General features: G+C 40.4%; 1 protein-coding gene and 1 pseudogene across 7 annotated transcripts in view; one reads left to right on the top strand and one right to left on the bottom strand.

Annotated features, from left to right (window-relative positions):
- The window catches only part of mtd (mustard), a 2,476,738-nt gene that overhangs the window by 2,091,399 nt on the left and 363,372 nt on the right, over positions 1–21,967 (top strand). The window lies entirely within an intron of this gene.
- LOC137238640 (uncharacterized) lies at positions 824–2,841 on the bottom strand (annotated as a pseudogene).

Below are 21,967 nucleotides of genomic sequence, written 5' to 3'. Positions count from 1 at the left end.
TGGCCAACTATTTCATCAGTTTTGTATAACTCGTCTACGGTTTTAATTGGAAATGTGCAACGTGTCTCCTTTTGGGTTAAAAGGCTTTCAAGTAATACGTTCGACTTGGATTGGGCGTTGATAAGTTGTTGAAGTAATGACTTACATTCAGAAAATTCATCTAAAAAATATATTGATTGTTTAAATATATACTCCTGCTCATATTAATAAGTACAACATTGAAAATGAGTTTATTATAACATATTTTTTTTATTTACTTGTGTGTTTTTAATAACTTGGGTTTAAAATATAGCGAAACCATTAGTAAAAATGGCATGAAAAAAGTTTTAAAAGTTTACTCTACCAACGATTGCGATATGTTTTAAATTAATATTATTAAAGAACACATTATTAAATATACTATTTTTCGAACAAACTCATTTTCGATTTTGTACCTATTAACCCAACAAACATTTAGGTTAGAGAATGATTAGAAAACGATTCGAATTTTAATGACTTTCTCTAGGGTAGGAGGTTAGAGAACGATTTGAGAAACTGTCGAGAACTATAGCATTCTCGACAAAAAGAGGACTTAGTTCTCGATATCGAGAAAAAGGTTAGATTTCCAATCGAACTCTAATGTATTTCTCTAATATGATTCAAATATGCTCGAATTTACGTTAGTTCCCTAACCGATTTCGAGTCGATTTCTAGTGTAGTTTTCTAACATTTTTCTCTATTAGATAATTACACTAGTTTCTAATGTGCAAAACGAAAAATTCTCTAACGTTAGATTCTGTGTTTGCTGGGAATATGGGCAGGAGTGTATGTAGTTAACGGAAATAAGATTGTGAAGTAAATTAATAACATAAGAAGTTAAGGAGTAAAAAACAAACCTTTAAGAGCACTCATTTCATTTTTTAAATCTGCTGGTAAAGGTGCTTCTGATACTAAAGGTGCTTTCTTTTGCATGTTTTCATTATTTTTTAAAATATTCATAGATGCTTGGAATTTCTTCATTTTTAATTGTAATTAGCTCTTGTGTGAATTATTGGAATATACAAAAATGTGTTATTGTAAGGCAACCGCATTAATTTATGCGAAACTAAGTCAAAACTAAATGTATTAATTGTGGTGTCATCCTGGTCCGATACAAAAATATCTAAAACCTCCATGGAGCAAAACGGTTCTGTAAAAAAGTTTTGCGGGTTCAGCAATATTTTCCCAGATATAAAGAGTTCCCCTTGAATGGTTTCAAAACCTGTGATAACAATAGCTTTGCCAGTCTTTAAGAAACAATATTTATTACTAGGCTTTAGATTTAGACAGAATTTAGACGAATTGACTTCTACTATTTTTCCCGTTCTACTAAATTTTATGTCAAATAGTGTTTCCTCAATATTTTCTTCATAAAATTCCCGTTGTATTTTGTTGTTTATTTGCTCTAGGATTTTAGAAGGCCGTTTCACATATCGCTTAAGTTTTTGCATGTAATTTTCGAAGGCATACGCTGAGAATGAGCTTATGAACCCGATCTCCCTTATACATTGAGTTAAGTGGAGGAGAGAATGGACATTAACTCATTTGGTCTTCAAAATATATATCTGGAAACATTTCGACGAAATAGTTTATCATATTCGAAGCTACATCTAAATTTTTTTCGTAGGTCTTTCAGCGCAGCGGTTCCAGTATACAATATGAACTGGCGGAACTCAGTTGCTTTCCACCTCGGTGTTCCATCAATACTTCTTGGCTTTCTCGCGAACTCTTGTGGAATAAACGATCTGAAAGAAATCAACCTTGAAGATATTGTATTTTTTTCTTCAGGCTTTAACTTAAAGTTCTTTGTTTTTCCACTGAATAAGCACACCATCATCTTTTTTACGACCCCCAAATCTATAAGGTGCATCGGCTCTAATGGAAATTGGGTGACCATTTTTATGCCTATGGCTTCCAACGACACACACTCGTCTGAAGGACACTTGTGGTAGCTTTCATCCTGACGGTTTTTGAATTCCTCATCTGTCCGAGGACGTCCTGCTGTTGTTCGATATGTAGTGGTACCATTTATTCTCTGACCTTCCTGCGTACATTTACTGCATCCATGAAAGGAATTGTGCCCGACTGTCTGGCAAATATACGCCCTTGCCGGAGCGTCGCAAATAAAACATCTAATTGAGATAGGTATTACTTTATTGCCTATTGAAAGTCCGTCTAGATTTAGTCTTTTATATTCAAAAATAAAATCGTGAAGGAACGTAGAAACATCATATGGTTTTTTATTTCCCAGAAAAATTCCAATGGGAAATACATTTTCATTCGGATCGTCAACTATCTTTTCTAATATCGGCCACAAGGATAAAATACTGCTTTTGAATATAGGAAGACCATCGATATCTATATCTAAAACTACGGAATCAATTTTTTTTAGCAACTCAATTTCATCAATTTTTTTTCAATGCCTATGTGGATGTAATACCCTGGAGATACCGTACGTAACGTTGATAACTCATTTTTCATCAAAGTTTTAGAAGATTGTGGTACACAAATATTTTCAGATAGTAATATTGCCAATAATTCATCGAAGCACAACCTGCCGAGCCCAAACTTTGCACCCCACATGGAAAGCTTTTGGCATAGGTTCAAATGCTGAGCATTGTCGAACAGCTCATCGGATTTATCCTTATTGCTGCCATCTAATAACAAACATCCATCTTGCACACTTATCACTCCTGATGCATTAGAAGATGGAACATTTTGTGCCGTTTGGGAGCAGGAGTCACTTGCACCAAAGTTTTTTTCAATACAAATATTTATTTTTCGTTTTTTTAGCAAACGACGCCAATGGCGTCTCGAGTACATGTTTTTTTCTTATATTCTTAATTCTTATACTTTCAATGTTTAATCATTACAAATTCATTTATCACATTCATTAATCGTTTATAAAAACACTTTTACACTTAGTTTGAAACACATTTATCAACTTACTAATTTATTTATATTGGTTTTTACACTTTTTAATTTTTCACGTCCACACGGCAGAAATGTTTTACTGAAAATGCAAAATTGCATCAGCCAAACACGCGACAAAGAGAAAAAGATATAAAAGAAACATAACTGTCAACGCATGTATCGAAGAGGTCAATTGCACATTACCATTTCGCTTACATTGGCATGCATGTTTTCGTTCATAGGGATTCGTGAATGTATTCATATACGAAAAAAGTAATGTATTACTCATTTTCCAACTGGGACGTTATTAGCAACGTCAGCAGATCAATGCATACATGCATACATGTAAGTTTGTATGCTTGCTCGCAACGTTGGCAGATCAACGCGAGTTATTTGGTTAATGCTATGCATACATATAAGTTTGTGTGCCTGTTCGCAACGTCAGCAGATCGATGCGAGTATTTTGGTTAGTTCCCATAATTGGTTGTATGTAAATAATAAGCAAAATTTATTAGCTGTGAACGGACAAGGGTTTCATATTCAGCATTCCATTGATGTTAGCTAACCGCTGGGTTAGTTCAATAATTTATGTTGGATAATATTGTAATATGATTATTACTAAAATGTATTTGGCATAGAAGTTCATGATGCGTAATGCCGCAAGTGTATTACATAGAGAGTATGACGCATAATGCTACACCAGGGGTGACTCTTAAGTTTGTTTGTACGATATGGGTATCACATGAAAGGTGTTAATGAGTATTTTAAAAGAGCGTGAGCCTTAGTTCTATAGGTGGATGCCTTTTCGAGATATGGCCATAAAGGTGGACCAGGGGTGACTCTAGAATTTGTTTGTACGATATGGGTATCAAATGAAAGGTGTTAAAGAGTATATTAAAAGGGAGTGGGCATTAGTTCTATAGGTGGACGCCTTTTCGAGATATCGTCATAAAGGTAGACCAGGGGTGACTTAAGTTTGTTTGTACGATATGGGTATCAAATGAAGTCTTAATGAGTATTTTAAAAGGGGGGGGGGGGGGCGGCCTTAGTTCTATAGGTGGACGCCTTTTCGAGATATCGTCATAAAGGTGAACCAGGTGTGACTCTAGAATTCGTTTGTACAATATGGGTATCAAATGAAAAGTGTTAATGAGTATTTTAAAAGAGAGTGGGCCTTAGTTCTATAGTTGGACGCTTTTTCGAGAAACCGCCATAAACCTGGACCAGGGGTGACTCTAGAATTTGTTTGTACTATATGGGTATCAATCGAAAGGTGTTAATGAGTATTTTAAAATGGCGTGGACCTTAGTTCTATATGTGGACGCCTTTTCGAGATATGGCCATAAAGGCGGACCAGGGGTGACTCTAGAATTTGTTTGTACGATATGGGTATCAAATGAAAGGTGTTAAAGAGTATATTAAAAGGGAGTGGGCCGTAGTTCTATAGGTGGACGCCTTTTCGAGATATCGTTATAAAGTTGGACCAGGGGTGACTCTAAAGTTTGTTTGTACGATATAGTTATCAAATGAAAAGTCTTAATGAATATTTTAATGGGGGGGGGGGGGGGGGGGGGGGGCTCTAGAATTTGTTTGTACGATATGGGTATCAAATGAAAGATGTTAAAGAGTATATTAAAAGGGAGTGGGCCGTAGTCCTATAGGTGGACGCCTTTTCGAGATATCGCCATAAAGGTGGACCAGGGGTGACTCTAGAATTGGTTTGTGCGATATGGGTATCAAATGAAAGGGGTTAATGAGTATTTTAAAAGGGCGTGGGCCTTAGTTCTATAGGTGGATACCTTTTCGAGATATCGCCATAAAAGTGGACCAGGGGTGACTCTAGAATTTGTTTGTAAGATATGGGTATCAAATGAAAAGTCTTAATGAGTATTTTAAAACGGTGGCCTTAGTTCTATATGTGGACGCCTTTTCGAGATATGGCCATAAAGGCGGACCAGGGGTGACTCTAGAATTTGTTTGTACGATATGGGTATCAAATGAAAGGTGTTAAAGAGTATATTAAAAGGGAGTGGGCCGTAGTTCTATAGGTGGACGCCTTTTCGAGATATCGTTATAAAGTTGGACCAGGGGTGACTCTAAAGTTTGTTTGTACGATATAGTTATCAAATGAAAAGTCTTAATGAATATTTTAATGGGGGGGGGGGGGGGCTCTAGAATTTGTTTGTACGATATGGGTATCAAATGAAAGATGTTAAAGAGTATATTAAAAGGGAGTGGGCCGTAGTCCTATAGGTGGACGCCTTTTCGAGATATCGCCATAAAGGTGGGCCCGGGGTGACTCTAGAATTCGTTTGTACAGTATGGGTATCAATCGAAAGGTGTTAATGAGTATTTTAAAAGGGAGTGGGCCTTAGTTTTACAGGTGGACGCCTTTTCGAGATATCGCCTTAAAGGTGGACCAGCGTGACTCTAGAATTTTTTTGTACGATATGGGTATCAAATGAAAGGGGTTTATGAGTATTTTAAAAGGGCGTGGGCCTTAGTTCTATAGGCGGATGCCTTTTCGAGATATGGCCATAAAGGTGGACCAGGGGTAACTCTAGAATTTGTTTGTACGATATGGGTATCAAAGGAAAGGTATTAAAGAGTATACTAAAAGGGAGTGGGCCTTAGTTCTATAGGTGGGCGCCTTTTCGAGATCTCGTCATAAAGGTGGACCAGGGGTGACTCTAGAGTTTGTTTGTACGATATGGTTATCAAATGAAAAGTCTTAATGAGTATTTTAAAAGGGGGGGGGGGAGCCTTAGTTCTATGGGTGGACGCTTTTTCGAGATATCGTCATAAAGGTGGACCAGGGGTGCTCTAAACTTTGTTTGTACGATATGGGTATCAAATGAAAAGTCTTAATGAGTATTTTAAAAGGGGGGGGGGGGGCGGCCTTAGTTCTATAGATGGACGCCTTTTCGAGATATCGCCATAAAGGTGGACCAGGGATGACTCTAGAATTCGTTTGTACAATATGGGTAACAAATGAAAAGTGTTAATGAGTATTTTAAAAGAGAGTGGGCCTTAGTTCTATAGGTGGACGCCTTTTCGAGATATCGCCATAAAGGTGGACCAGGGGTGACTCTAGAATTTGTTTGTACGATATGGGTATCAAATGAAAGGTGTTAAAGAGTATATTAAAAGGGATTGGGCCTTAGTTCTAAAGGTGGACGCCTTTTCGAGATATCGTCATAAAGGTGGACCAGGGGTGCTCTAAAGTTTGTTTGTACGATAGGGGTATCAAATGAAAAGTCTTAATGAGTATTTTAAAAGGGGGGGGCGGCATTAGTTCTATAGATGGACGCCTTTTCGAGATATCGCCATAAAGGTGGACCAGGGGTGACTCTAGAATTCGTTTGTACAATATGGGTATCAAATGAAAAGTGTTAATGAGTATTTTAAAAGAGAGTGGGCCTTAGTTCTATAGGTGGACGCCTTTTCGAGATATCGCCATAAAGGCGGACCAGGGGTGACTCTAGAATTTGTTTGTACGATATGGGTATCAAATGAAAGGTGTTAATGAGTATTTTAAAAGCGCGTGGGCCTTAGTTCTATAGGTGGACGCCTTTTCGAGATATCGCCATAGAGGTGGACCAGGGGTGACTCTAGAATTCGTTTGTACGATATGGGTATCAAATGAAAGGGGTGTCACCACGGACAGAAGTCAAAATGGCTGTTTATTCGGTTTAATCAAATTAACGACTGACTGTTTAATATATATTGAAAGTTTTGTTACATTCGTATCAAAGACAAAATTAATAATAAGAATGAATGAATAAGAAAGAATGAATAAATGAAGTAAAAGGTGGAGTACATAAATGCGTTGCCAGATCAGAGCATGTTAGCGATGACAGCTCGGCCTCTCCTGACAGAAACTCGCCTCGAGTTAGGTAACGTCTGCTTCTTGGGTTTCGTCGCAATCAATTTCAGGCAAAAGCGTGCACCAAGGTTTCATTTTATCAGCTGTAGTGATCGTACTATACCGGCGCCGAGAGCGTTGCATGCCTTCGATGTCTTCGATAACGTACCGGTCGAACCTTAAAACCTTGTATTTTGCCTCCAGTTTCCTTGATTCGCCAGTACTAGGAGGTGGAGCTTCAATAAGGACCAGTGAACCCTCTTGATATGCGATTGGCTTGCTATAGCGTGCATCAAATCTTGCCTTCCACTTGGCTCTGGCGGACTGAATATGTTGGATAGCTTCGCTCCGTCGCCCATTCATGTGCACTTGGTCGTCGTCTTGTACTGCCGCCAATAGCTTGTTGCCACTGAGGTCTCTTAACGGAAAATCATATATAAGGTCGATTGGTGCAAACTTGGTTGTGGCATTGACCTTCGTATTTAGGGACCACTGCAGCGAGCGAACCTGTGTGTCCCAATCTTTCGCTTCGTTGGTTGATGGTTTAAGATACGAGAGTATAGCTTGATTAACTCGTTCTGCTAAACCATTGGAGCGAGGAGTCCTAACGGCCACCTTGATATGTTGTATGCCATTCGTCTCACAATAGGCCGCAAATGCTGCAGACGTGAAGGAGGGCCCCGATCCGTGACGATTCGTTGAGGTAGCCCAAAATTCAGTGTTAGGCTATCCAATGCTTCTATGACGGGCTTGGTTTTTGTTGATCTAGTCGGCACAACAACAGCAAATCTCGTAAGGGCGTCTACAATCACCAGAACGTACTCGTAACCTCGTCGACTTTTAATGAATGGACCCAGATGGTCCAAATGCAATGTTTGGAACGGCAGTTCGGGAATGTCCATTCCGTAGAGCTCGCACTCCTTCTTCTTCGGGTCTCGATGGTAGCAGCAGTCTATACATGCCTTGATGAACCCCTTCACGGAATTTCTCAATCTGGGGTAACAGAAGTGTTGCAAAACTCTCCGCACCGTTCCATCTACTCCTGGATGACCCACATCATCGTGGCACATTTTAAGCACCCGCCACCGCATGCCTTTTGGAACGACTAGCAATTGGCGACCATCGCCGACTTTACGGAAAAGTCGATTATTCCTCAAACAGTAGTCGTTAGTATCGGCTCTTCTAGCATCATTTGCGTCGCTTAGCAATATTTCCATTATTTCCTTCAACTTCACGTCTTGGCTCTGCATAGTGGACACCCAATCAACCACTGATAATGACAATATTTTAGCCCCTATATCTTCAACTGGCTCAGACCCCTCAACTGGCGCTCGGCTCAATGCATCAACATGTCCCATCGAGGAACCGGAACGATGCATCATAGTATACTCATATTCTAACAGCTTAAAAAGCCAGCGTGCTACCCTCGGTACCATTGGCTTGGACGTTTTCGCAGTTGTTATCGCCTGGCAGTCAGTAATAACCGTGAACCTCTTTCCTAGTAGGAACATCTTAAATCGTTCGCACGCTTCCACAACTGCGAGCACTTCTAGCTCATACGCGTGATAGTTCCTTTCTTGGGTTGTACACGCTCGACTGTAGTACGCAATCGGTTTCAGGTCGGCGCCCTCTCGTTGTAACAAAATCGCAGCTACTCCAACACTAGAAGCATCTGTGTGTAGCTCATGTTCTTTAGAAACGTCGTAGATTGTAAGCACCGGGGCTTTGACAATGAGTTTAACCAAATGTTGGAACGCCTCTTCGCACTTAGAGTCCCAATTAAAGGTCGCGTTCTTCTTCGTCAACTGGGTGAGTGGCTTGGCAATGAGCGCATAGCCGGGAACAAATTTCCGGAAAAATCCAGTTAACCCTAAAAACCTCCTAATCTCCATCGGATTCCCTGGTGTCGGATATGCCTCTATCGCAGATGTTTTAAACATTCCCGGTCTAACCCCATTTACATCTACTTGGTGCCCTAAAAATGTTACCTCCCGTTTCAAGAATGAACATTTGGATACCCTCAAAGTTAAACCTTCTTCTTGAATTATTTTTAGAAACTCCTCCAAGTAAAATAAGTTTTCTTCCTCCGAATCGGTTGCGATGATGACCTCATCTACATAACTCACAACCACTTTACTTAAAGGTGCAACCAAACGTGACATCATTTTTTGAAAGGTGCATGGGGCATTTCGCAATCCGAATGGCATTCTATTGAACTCGTAATGTCCATTATGAGTCACAAACGCGGTTAGAGGCTTTGCTTCTTCTTCTAATTCTATTTGATAGTATCCGGACATAAGGTCTAGTGTCGTAAAGAACCTCTTACCGGACAATGTTGCGAGAACACCATCTACCGTAGGCATTAACCATGGCTGCTTCTCCGTTATCGCATTTAGCTCGCGGTAATCTACGCACAACCTATCTTCCCCATTTTGCTTGCGCACAAGTACAACCGGTGATGCGTAACAAGAATTCGACCTACGAATTATTCCTAATTGCAGCAATTCATCAACTATTTCCTCCACAACCCTTTGCTTTGGAATAGGGATGCTATATGGTTTTTTTGAAATCGGCCTCTGTGATGTTAGCTGAATATTCATCCTGAACCTCTTCGACCTACCCAGTTCAGGTAGCCTTTCACCAAAACAATCCGCGTACCGATTTAGTAACTCAACAAGCCCTTGCTGCGCACTGGCATTCAACTCTTCATTAGTGTCTAAACCGCATTTAGCAATCGACATTATACGGCATGTGCCACCTTCAATAATTACCTTTCCCTTCGAAAGCACATCAATTCCAACAAGAACGTCGTATGGCATTGCAGAATCAACAACAACTAATAATTCGACCACACGAGTAACGTCATCCAACATAATTTTTGCTAAAGCTTTCCCGTGGCAAATTAATTCACCACCAGCAAATCCGATCAATTTCTCGGTGCACTCACTAACGTTTAGCCTACATCTTGTTGCAATTGATTGCTTTACCAGAGACTTACTGCTCCCGGAATCAATGAGCGCCTTGCATTCAATTTGATTTTTGCCTATAACATTAATAATTTTACACAACTCTTTGCATGCATTACGAACGTGTATATTATTCACTGACGTTTCAGTTTCTATTTCTTCTTCGTTTCCTTCATATTCCCTGCATTCATCACTCGTTATCTGGTTGATGCGATCGTTTTGTTTTGATTCAGCTTTCTTTGTTGCTTTATTGCAGTTTCTTGCGATATGCCCCTTTTCTCTACAATTGTAGCATATTTGACCACCCGTTCCCTTAAAACTCTTATTCGCATCAACCGATACGTGTGATGACTGCAGTTGAATATTTCTATAGTTGGTTTCACTTGCTCTATTCCTATTCTCGCCAACTGTCGGTATTTGTGAGAGTGATTGTAGCAAATCCGAACACTTTGTAAACTTCATAGCGCTTAGCGTTTTACGCAAACTATCGTCACTTAGACCGTTCAAGATGTAACGAATTATCGAAGCGTCTTCGATATTGTCCCTTCTTCCTATTGCTAACATCTTATAAAAATACTCGATGAGTTTCTCACCTTTACTCATTTTCATATTCATCATTTGAATATGCGCATCTGCAGAATTTCTAACGCACGGGAAATCACATAAAAATGCCACAACAAAATCGTTCCACTCGCGATATGCTGGCTGCGCGTCGGCCCATCACTTTGCAACTCCTCTCAGTCGACTGAGAACAGCAAAAACAACAAAAGTGTCCTCCCATTGATACATTTCTCTCAATTGTTCCACTCTCTCAATAAATTGCGTTGATGAGTATGTGCCATCAAGAGGGTTGAATTCCGGCAGAATTGCTGCTATTTCACTTGGTGTGCGAATGAATCTGTCTCTACCTATGTACCTCTCCCCTAATCGTGAATACGAGGATTGTAACCAACCGTCTGCTGCTTGCGTCGCTGCCCAAGGCTGTGTGCTTGGCATGCTTTGGCATGTAGCATATACTTGTTGCGATGGTGTTTGTTGAATCGAATTCGGGTAAATCGTCTGCTGCTGTGACATTGAAAACGGTTGCTGTACGTTCGGCATCGGACTTACACATATTGGCGATGCTGCTGGCGACACGCTGACCGGTATAGCTTGTGGCCGATCTGACGCTGGTAACTGTAAAGCCGCGGAATGCGATGATGAAATATTCGATACACAAAGTTTCGCATTATGATGCCAATTTGATGCAGAACAAGCTTGATGATTTACCTCCTCCGTGGAGCGAATGCCTTGCGACTGTACATCAGTTAGTTGTTTTACTGCGGCACATAGCGCACTAACCTGCATCTCCAATTGCGTCATTCGTAAGTCATCCCTCCTTTGCTCTTCAATTGTCTGCTGATCCGTACCTTTCGTCTGTGCAACAGATGCACTCGCTAGCGATAGCGAATATGACTCTAAGATTGGCTTCACCACATCTGTGTCCGCTTCCAGTATGCGATTTATAAGTTCACTTTTTGTGCCGGTTGTTTTCAGCTGAAGCTTGGTTAATAGTTCCTTCGATTGTGCAACATTAAATGTATTTAGGTCCATCTTCACTTCTGATGTCTGTCACCACGGACAGAAGTCAAAATGGCTGTTTATTCGGTTTAATCAAATTAACGACTGACTCTTTAATATATATTGAAAGTTTTGTTACATTCGTATCAAAGACAAAATTAATAATAAGAATGAATGAATAAGAAAGAATGAATAAATGAAGTAAAAGGTGGAGTACATAAATGCGTTGCCAGATCAGAGCATGTTAGCGATGACAGGGGTTAATGAGTATTTTAAAAGGGCGTGAGCGTTAGTTATATAGGTGGATGCCTTTTCGAGATATCGCCCTAAAGCTGGACCAGGGGTGATTCTAGAATTTGTTTGTAAGATATGGGTATCACATGAAAGGTGTTAATGAGTATTTTAAAAGGGCGTGGACCTTAGTTCTATATGTGGACGCCTTTTCGAGATATGGCCAAAAAGGTGGACCAGGGGTGACTCTAAAGTTTGTTTGTACGATATGAGTATCAAATGAAAAGTCTTAATGAGTATTTTAAAACGGGGGCCCTAGTTCTATAGGTGGACGTCTTTTCGAGATACCGCCATAAAGGTGGACCAGGAGTGACTCTAGAATTTGTTTGTACGATATGGGTATCAATCGAAAGGTGTTAATGAGTATTTTAAAAGGGCGTGAGCGTTAGTTATATAGGTGGATGCCTTTTCGAGATATCGCCCTAAAGCTGGACCAGGGGTGATTCTAGAATTTGTTTGTAAGATATGGGTATCAAATGAAAAGTGTTAAAGAGTATATTAGAAGGGAGTGGGCCTTAGGTATATAGGTGGACGCCTTTTCGAGATATCGCCATAAAGGTGGACCAGGGGTGACTCTAGAATTCGTTTGTACGATATGAGTATCAAATGAAAGGGGTTAATGAGTATTTTAAAAGGGCGTGAGCCTTAGTTCTATAGGTGGATGCCTTTTCGAGATATCGCTATAAAGCTGGACCAGGGGTGATTCTAGAATTTGTTTGTAAGATATGGGTATCACATGAAAGGTGTTAATGAGTATTTTAAAAGGGCGTGGACCTTAGTTCTATATGTGGACGCCTTTTCGAGATATGGCCAAAAAGGTGGACCAGGGGTGACTCTAAAGTTTGTTTGTACGATATGAGTATCAAATGAAAAGTCTTAATGAGTATTTTAAAACGGGGGCCCTAGTTCTATAGGTGGACGTCTTTTCGAGATATCGCCATAAAGGTGGACCAGGAGTGACTCTAGAATTTGTTTGTACGATATGGGTATCAATCGAAAGGTGTTAATGAGTATTTTAAAAGGGCGTGAGCGTTAGTTATATAGGTGGATGCCTTTTCGAGATATCGCCCTAAAGCTGGACCAGGGGTGATTCTAGAATTTGTTTGTAAGATATGGGTATCACATGAAAGGTGTTAATGAGTATTTTAAAAGGGCGTGGACCTTAGTTCTATATGTGGACGCCTTTTCGAGATATGGCCATAAAGGTGGACCAGGGGTGACTCTAGAATTCGTTTGTACGATATGGGTATCAAATGAAAGGGGTTAATGAGTATTTTAAAAGGGCGTGAGCGTTAGTTATATAGGTGGATGCCTTTTCGAGATATCGCCCTAAAGCTGGACCAGGGGTGATTCTAGAATTTGTTTGTAAGATATGGGTATCAAATGAAAAGTGTTAAAGAGTATATTAGAAGGGAGTGGGCCTTAGGTATACAGGTGGACGCCTTTTCGAGATATCGCCATAAAGGTGGACCAGGGGTGACTCTAGAATTCGTTTGTACGATATGGGTATCAAATGAAAGGGGTTAATGAGTATTTTAAAAGGGCGTGAGCGTTAGTTATATAGGTGGATGCCTTTTCGAGATATCGCCCTAAAGCTGGACCAGGGGTGATTCTAGAATTTGTTTGTAAGATATGGGTATCACATGAAAGGTGTTAATGAGTATTTTAAAAGGGCGTGGACCTTAGTTCTATATGTGGACGCCTTTTCGAGATATCGCCATAGAGGTGGACCAGGGGTGACTCTAGAATTTGTTTGTACTATGTGGGTATCAAATGAAAAGTGTTAATGAGTATTTTAAAAGCGAGTGGCCCTTAGTTCTATAGGTAGACGCCTTTTCGAGATATCGCCACAAAGGTGGACCAGGGGTGACTCTAGAATTTGCTTGTACGATATGGGTATCAAATGAAAGGTGTTAAAGAGTATATTAGAAGGGAGTGGGCCTTAGGTCTATAGGTGTACGCCTTTTCAAGATATCGTCATAAAGGTGGACCAGGGGTGACTCTAAAGTTTGCTTGTACGATATGGGTATCAAATGAAAAGTCTTAATGAGTATTTTAAGAGGGGGGGGGGCCTTAGTTTTATAGGTGGACGCCTTTTCGAAATATCGCCATGAAGGTGGACCAGGGCTTACTCTAGAATTTTTGTGTACGATATGGGTATCAAATGAAAGATGTTAATGAGAATTTTGAAAGGCGTGGGCTTAGTTCTATAGGTGTACGCCTTTTCGAGATATCGCCATAAAGGTGGACCAGGGGTGACTCTAGAATTTGTTTGTACGATATGCGTATCAATCGAAAGGTGTTAATGAGTATTTTAAAAGGACGTGGGCCTTAATTCTATAGGTGGACAACTTTTCGAGATATCGCCATAGAGGTGGACCAGGGGTGACTCTAGAATTTGTTTATACGATGTGGGTATCAAATGAAAAGTGTTAATGAGTATTTTAAAAGGGAGTGGACCTTAGTTCTATAGGTGGATGCCTTTTCGAGATATCGCCATAAAGGTGGACCAGGGGTGACTCTAGAGTTTGTTTTTACGATATGGGTATCAAATGAAAAGTCTTAATGAGTATTTTAAAAGGGGGGGGGGGGGGCCTTAGTTCTATAGGTGGACGCCTTTTCGAGATATCGCCATAAAGGTGGACCAGGGGTGACTCTAGAATTTGTTTGTACGATGTGGGTATCACATGAAAGGTGTTAATGAGTATTTTAAAAGGGAGTGGGCCTTAGTTCTATAGGTGGACGCCTTTTCGAGATATCGCCATAAAGGTGGACCAGCGTGACTCTAGAATTTGTTTGTACGATATGGGTATCAAATGAAAGGGGTTAATGAGAATTTTTAAATGGCGTGGGCCTTAGTTCTATAGGTGGATGCCTTTTCGAGATATCGCCATAAAGGTGGACCAGGGGTGAATATAGAATTCGTTTGTACAATATGAGTATCAACTGAAAGGTTTTAGTGAGTATTTTAAAAGGGAGTGGGCCTTAGTTTTACAGGTGGACGCCTTTTCGAGATATCGTCATAAATGTGGACCAGGGGTGACTCTATAGTTTGTTTGTACGATATGGGTATCAAATGAAAGGTATTAATGAGTATATTAAAAGGGAGTGGGCCTTAGTTCTATAGGTGGACGCCTTTTCGAGATATCATCATAAATGTCGACCAGGGGTGACTCTAGAGTTTGTTTGTACGATATGGGTATCAAATGAAAGATGTTAATGAGAATTTTAAAATGCGACGGCTTAGTTCTATAGGTGGACGCCTTTTCGAGATATCGCCATAAAGGTGGGCCAGGGGTGACTCTAGAATTTGTTTGTACGATATGGCTATCAAATGAAAGGCGTTAATAAGTATTTTAAAAGGGGGTGGTGGTAGTTGTATATGTGAAGGCGTTTTCGAGATATTGACCAAAATGTGGAACAGGGTGACTCAGAACATCATCTGTCGAGTACCGCTAATTTATTTATATATGTAATACCACGAACAGTATTCCTGCCAAGATTCCTTTGATTTTGATTTCGCCCTGCAGAACTTTTTCATTTTCCTCTACTTAATATGGTAGGTGTCACACCCATTTTGCAAAGTTTTTTTCTGAAGCTATATTTTGCGTCAATAAACCAATCCAATTACAATGTTTCATCCCTTTTTTCATATTTGGTATAGAATTATGGCATTTTTTTCATTTTTCGTAACTTTCGATATCCAAAAAGTGGGCGTGGTCATAGTCGGATTTCTGCCCTTTTTTATACCAAGATAAAGTGAGTTCAGATAAGTGCGCGAACTGAGTTTAGTAAAGATATATCGAGTTTTGCTCAAGTTATCGTTTTAACGGACGAGCGGAAGGACAGACGGTCGACTGTGTATAAAAACTGGGCGTGGCTTCAACCGATTTCGCGCATTCTAGAATTTGTTTGTACGATATGGGTATCAAATGAAAGGTGTTAAAGAGTATATTGAAAGGGAGGGGGCCTTAGTTTTATAGTTGGACGCCTTTTCGAGATATCGCCATAAAGGTGGACCAGGGCTGACTCTAGAATTTTTTGTACAATATGGGTATCAAATGAAAGATGTTAATGAGAATTGTAAAAGGCGTGGGCTTAGTTCTATAGGTGTACGCTTTTTCGAGATATCGCCATAAAGGTGGACCAGGGGTGACTCTAGAATTTGTTTGTAAGATATGGGGTATCAAATGAAGGGTGTTAGTGGGTATTTTAAAATGGAGTGGGCTTAGTTCTATAAGTGGACGCTTTTTCGAGATATCGCCATAAAGGTGGACCAGGGGTGACTCTAGAATTTGTTTGTACGATATGGGTATCAAAAGCAAAGTGTTAATGAGTATTTTAAAGGGAGTGGGCCTTAGTTCTATAGGTGGACGCCTTTTCGAGATTTCGCCATAAAGGTTGACCAGGGGTGACTCTAGAATTTGTTTCTACGATATGGGTATCAAATGAAAGATGTTTATGAATATTTTAAAAGGGAGTGGGCCTTAGTTCTATAGGTGGACGCCTTTTCGAGATATCGCCATAAAGGTGGACCAGGGGTGACTCTAGAATTCGTTTGTACAATATGGGTATCAACTGAAAGGTGTTAATGAGTATTTTAAAAGGGCGTGGGCCTTAGTTTTACAGGTGGACGCCTTTTCGAGATATCGCCATAAAGGTGTACCAGGGTGACTCTAGAATTTGTTTGTACGATATGGGTATCAAATGAAAGGTGTTAATGAGTATTTTAAAAGGGCGTGGGCCTTAGTTCTATAGGTGGACGCCTTTTCGAGATATCGCCATAAAGGTTGACCAGGGGTGACTCTAGAATTCGTTTGTACAATATGGGTATCAAATGAAAGGTGTTAATGAGTATTTTAAAAGGGAGTGGGCCTTAGTTTTACAGGTGGCCGCCTTTTCTAGATATTGCCATAAAGGTGGACCAGCGTGACTCTAGAATTTGTTTGTACAATACGGGTATCAAATGAAAGGTGTTAATGAGTATTTTAAAAAGGCGTGGGCCTTAGTTCTATAGGTGGACGCCTTTTCGAGATATCGCCATAATGGTGGACCAGGGGTGACTCTAGAATTCGTTTGTACAATATGGGTATCAAATGAAAGGTGTTAATCAGTATTTTAAAAGGGAGTGGGCCTTAGTTTTACAGGTGGATGCCTTTTCGAGATATCGCCATAAAGGTGGACCAGCGTGACTCTAGAATTTGTTTGTACGATATGAGTATCAAATGAAAGGTGTTAAAGAGTATATTGAAATGGAGTGGGCCTTAGTTCTATAGGTGGACGCCTTGTCGAGATATCGCCATAAAGGTGGACCAGGGGTGACTCTAGAATTCGTTTGTACAATACGGGTATCAACTGAAAGGTGTTAGTGAGTATTTTAAAAGGGAGTGGGCCTTAGTTTTACAGGTGGCCGCCTTTTCGAGATATCGCCATAAAGGTGAACCAGCGTGGCTCTAGAATTTGTTTGTACGATATGGGTATCAAATGAAAAGTCTTAATGAGTATTTTAAAAGGGAGGGGACCTTAGTTTTATAGGTGGACGCCTTTTCGAGATATCGCCATAAAGGTGGACCAGGGCTGACTCTAGAATTTTTGTGTACGATATGGGTATCAAATGAAAGGTGTTAAAGAGTATATTGAAATGGAGTGGGCCTTAGTTCTATAGGTGGGCGCCTTTTCGAGATATCGCCATAAAGGTGGGCCAGGGGTGACTCTAGAATTCGTTTGTACAATACGGGTATCTACTGAAAGGTGTTAGTGAATATTTTAAAAGGGAGTGGGCTTTAGTTTTACAGGTGGACGCCTTTTCGAGATATCGCCATAAAGGTGGACCAGCGTGGCTTTAGAATTTGTTTGTACGATATGGGTATCAAATGAAAGGTGTTAATGAGTATTTTAAAAAGGCGTGGGCCTTAGTTCTATAGGTGGACGCCTTTTCGAGATATCGACATAAAGGTGGACCAGGGGTGACTCTAGAATTCGTTTGTACAATATGGGTACAATATGGGTATCAACTGAAAGGTGTTAATGAGTATTTTAAAAGGGAGTGGGCCTTAGTTTTACAGGTGGACGCCTTTTCGAGATATCGCCATAAAGGTGGACCAGCGTGACTCTAGAATTTGTTTGTACGATATGGGTATCAAATGAAAGGTGTTAATGAGTATTTTAAAAAGGCGTGGGCCTTAGTTCTATAGGTGGACGCCTTTTCGAGATATCGCCATAAAGGTGGACCAGGGGTGACTCTAGAATTCGTTTGTACAATATGGGTATCAAATGAAAGGTGTTAATGAGTATTTTAAAAGGGAGTGGGCCTTAGTTTTACAGGTGGATACCTTTTCGAGATATCGCCATAAATGTGGACCAGCGTGACTCTAGACTTTGTTTGTACGATATGGGTATCAAATGAAAAGTCTTAATGAGTATTTTAAAAGGGAGGGGGCCTTAGTTTTATAGATGGACGCCTTTTCGAGATATCGCAATAAAGGTGGACCAGGGCTGACTCTAGAATTTTTGTGTACGATATGGGTATCAAATTAAAGGTGTTAAAGAGTATATTGAAATGGAGTGGGCCTTAGTTCTATAGGTGGACGCCTTTTCGAGATATCGCCATAAAGGTGGACCAGGGGTGACTCTAGATTTCGTTTGTACAATACGGGTATCAACTGAAAGGTGTTAGTGAGTATTTTAAAAGGGAGTGGGTCTTAGTTTTACAGGTGGACGCCTTTTCGAGATATCGCCATAAAGGTGGACCAGCGTGGCTCTAGAATTTGTTTGTACGATATGGGTATCAAATGAAACGTGTTAATGAGTATTTTAAAAAGGCCTGGGCCTTAGTTCTATAGGTGGACGGCTTTTCGAGATATCGCCATAAAGGTGGACCAGGGGTGACTCTAGAATTCGTTTGTACAATATGGGTATCAACTGAAAGGTGCTAATGAGTATTTTAAAAGGGAGTGGGCGTTAGTTTTACAGGTAGACGCCTTTTCGAGATATCGCCATAAAGGTGGACCAGCGTGACTCTAGAATTTGTTTGTACGATATGGGTATCAAATGAAAGGTGTTAATGAGTATTTTATAAAGGCGTGGGCCTTAGTTCTATAGGTGGACGCCTTTTCGAGATATCGCCATAAAGGTGGACCAGGGGTGACTCTAGAATTCGTTTGTACAATATGGGTATCAACTGAAAGGTGCTAATGAGTATTTTAAAAGGGAGTGGGCGTTAGTTTTACAGGTAGACGCCTTTTCGAGATATCGCCATAAAGGTGGACCAGCGTGACTCTAGAATTTCTTTGTACGATATCGGTATCAAATGAAACGTGTTAATGAGTATTTTAAAAAGGCCTGGGCCTTAGTTCTATAGGTGGACGGCTTTTCGAGATATCGCCATAAAGGTGGACCAGGGGTGACTCTAGAATTCGTTTGTACAATATGGGTATCAACTGAAAGGTGCTAATGAGTATTTTAAAAGGGAGTGGGCGTTAGTTTTACAGGTAGACGCCTTTTCGAGATATCGCCATAAAGGTGGACCAGCGTGACTCTAGAATTTGTTTGTACGATATGGGTATCAAATGAAAGGTGTTAATGAGTATTTTATAAAGGCGTGGGCCTTAGTTCTATAGGTGGACGCCTTTTCGAGATATCGCCATAAAGGTGGACCAGGGGTAACTCTAGAATTCGTTTGTACAATATGGGTATCAACTGAAAGGTGCTAATGAGTATTTTAAAAGGGAGTGGGCCTTAGTTTTACTGTTGGACGCCTTTTCGAGATATCGCCATAAAGGTTGACCAGCGTGACTCTAGAATTTCTTTGTACGATATCGGTATCAAATGAAAGGTGTTAATGAGTATTTTAAAAGGGGGCGGGCTTAGTTCTATAGGTGGACGCCTTTTCGAGATATCGCCATAAAGGTGGACCAGGGGTGACTCTAGAATTTGTTTGTACGATATGGGTATCAAATGAAAAGTCTTAATGAGTATTTTAAAAGGGAGGGGGCCTTAGTTTTATAGATGGACGCCTTTTCGAGATATCGCAATAAAGGTGGACCAGGGCTGACTCTAGAATTTTTGTGTACGATATGGGTATCAAATTAAAGGTGTTAAAGAGTATATTGAAATGGAGTGGGCCTTAGTTCTATAGGTGGACGCCTTTTCGAGATATCGCCATAAAGGTGGACCAGGGGTGACTCTAGATTTCGTTTGTACAATACGGGTATCAACTGAAAGGTGTTAGTGAGTATTTTAAAAGGGAGTGGGTCTTAGTTTTACAGGTGGACGCCTTTTCGAGATATCGCCATAAAGGTGGACCAGCGTGGCTCTAGAATTTGTTTGTACGATATGGGTATCAAATGAAACGTGTTAATGAGTATTTTAAAAAGGCCTGGGCCTTAGTTCTATAGGTGGACGGCTTTTCGAGATATCGCCATAAAGGTGGACCAGGGGTGACTCTAGAATTCGTTTGTACAATATGGGTATCAACTGAAAGGTGCTAATGAGTATTTTAAAAGGGAGTGGGCGTTAGTTTTACAGGTAGACGCCTTTTCGAGATATCGCCATAAAGGTGGACCAGCGTGACTCTAGAATTTGTTTGTACGATATGGGTATAAAATGAAAGGTGTTAATGAGTATTTTAAAAAGGCGTGGGCCTTAGTTCTATAGGTGGACGCCTTTTCGAGATATCGCCATAAAGGTGGACCAGGGGTGACTCTAGAATTCGTTTGTACAATATGGGTATCAACTGAAAGGTGCTAATGAGTATTTTAAAAGGGAGTGGGCCTTAGTTTTACTGTTGGACGCCTTTTCGAGATATCGCCATAAAGGTTGACCAGCGTGACTCTAGAATTTCTTTGTACGATATCGGTATCAAATGAAAGGTGTTAATGAGTATTTTAAAAAGGCGTAGGCCTTAGTTCTATAGGAGGACGCCTTTTCGAGATATCTCCATAAAGGTGGACCAGGGCTGACTCTAGAATTGTTTGTACAATATGGGTATCAAATGAAAGATGTTAATGAGAATTGTAAAAGGCGTGGGCTTAGTTCTATAGGTGTACGCTTTTTCGAGATATCGCCATAAAGGTGGACCAGGGGTGACTCTAGAATTTGTTTGTAAGATATGGGGTATCAAATGAAGGGTGTTAGTGGGTATTTTAAAATGGCGTGGGCTTAGTTCTATAAGTGGACGCTTTTTCGAGATATCGCCATAAAGGTGGACCAGGGGTGACTCTAGAATTTGTTTGTACGATATGGGTATCAAAAGCAAAGTGTTAATGAGTATTTTAAAGGGAGTGGGCCTTAGTTCTATAGGTGGACGCCTTTTCGAGATATCGCCATAAAGGTTGACCAGGGGTGACTTTAGAATTTGTTTCTACGATATGGGTATCAAATGAAAGATGTTTATGAATATTTTAAAAGGGAGTGGGCCTTAGTTCTATAGGTGGACGCCTTTTCGAGATATCGCCATAAAGGTGGACCAGGGGTGACTCTAGAATTCGTTTGTACAATATGGGTATCAAATGAAAGGTGTTAATGAGTATTTTAAAAGGGAGTGGGCCTTAGTTATACAGGTGGATACCTTTTCGAGATATCGCCATAAAGGTGGACCAGCGTGACTCTAGAATTTGTTTGTACGATATGGGTATCAAATGAAACGTGTTAATGAGTACTTTAAAAGGGGGCGGCCTTAGTTCTATAGGTGGACGCCTTTTCGAGATATCGCCATAAAGGTGGACCAGCGTGACTCTAGAATTTGTTTGTACAATACGGGTATCAACTGAAAGGTGTTAGTGAGTATTTTAAAAGGGAGTGGGCCTTAGTTTTACAGGTGGACGCCTTTTCGAGATATCGCCATAAAGGTGGACCAGCGTGGCTCTAGAATTTGTTTGTACGATATGGGTATCAAATGAAACGTGTTAATGAGTATTTTAAAAAGGCGTGGGCCTTAGTTCTATAGGTGGACGCCTTTTCGAGATATCGCCATAAAGGTGGACCAGGGGTGACTCTAGAATTCGTTTGTACAATATGGGTATCAACTGAAAGGTGTTAATGAGAATTGTAAAAGGCGTGGGCTTAGTTCTATAGGTGTACGCTTTTTCGAGATATCGCCATAAAGGTGGACCAGGGGTGACTCTAGAATTTGTTTGTACGATATGGGTATCAAATGAAAGGTGTTAATGAGTATTTTAAAAAGGCGTGGGCCTTAGTTCTATAGGTGGACGCCTTTTCGAGATATCGCCATAAAGGTGGACCAGCGTGACTCTAGAATTTGTTTGTACGATATGGGTATCAAATGAAAGGTGTTAATGAGTATTTTAAAAAGGCGTGGGCCTTAGTTCTATAGGTGGACGCCTTTTCGAGATAT

Source organism: Eurosta solidaginis, chromosome 1, assembly GCF_040869045.1.
Source record: "Eurosta solidaginis isolate ZX-2024a chromosome 1, ASM4086904v1, whole genome shotgun sequence".
NCBI lineage: Eukaryota > Metazoa > Arthropoda > Insecta > Diptera > Tephritidae > Eurosta > Eurosta solidaginis.
Note: the sequence above shows the minus strand (reverse complement) of the source record. Positions and strands in the feature narration are given on the sequence as shown.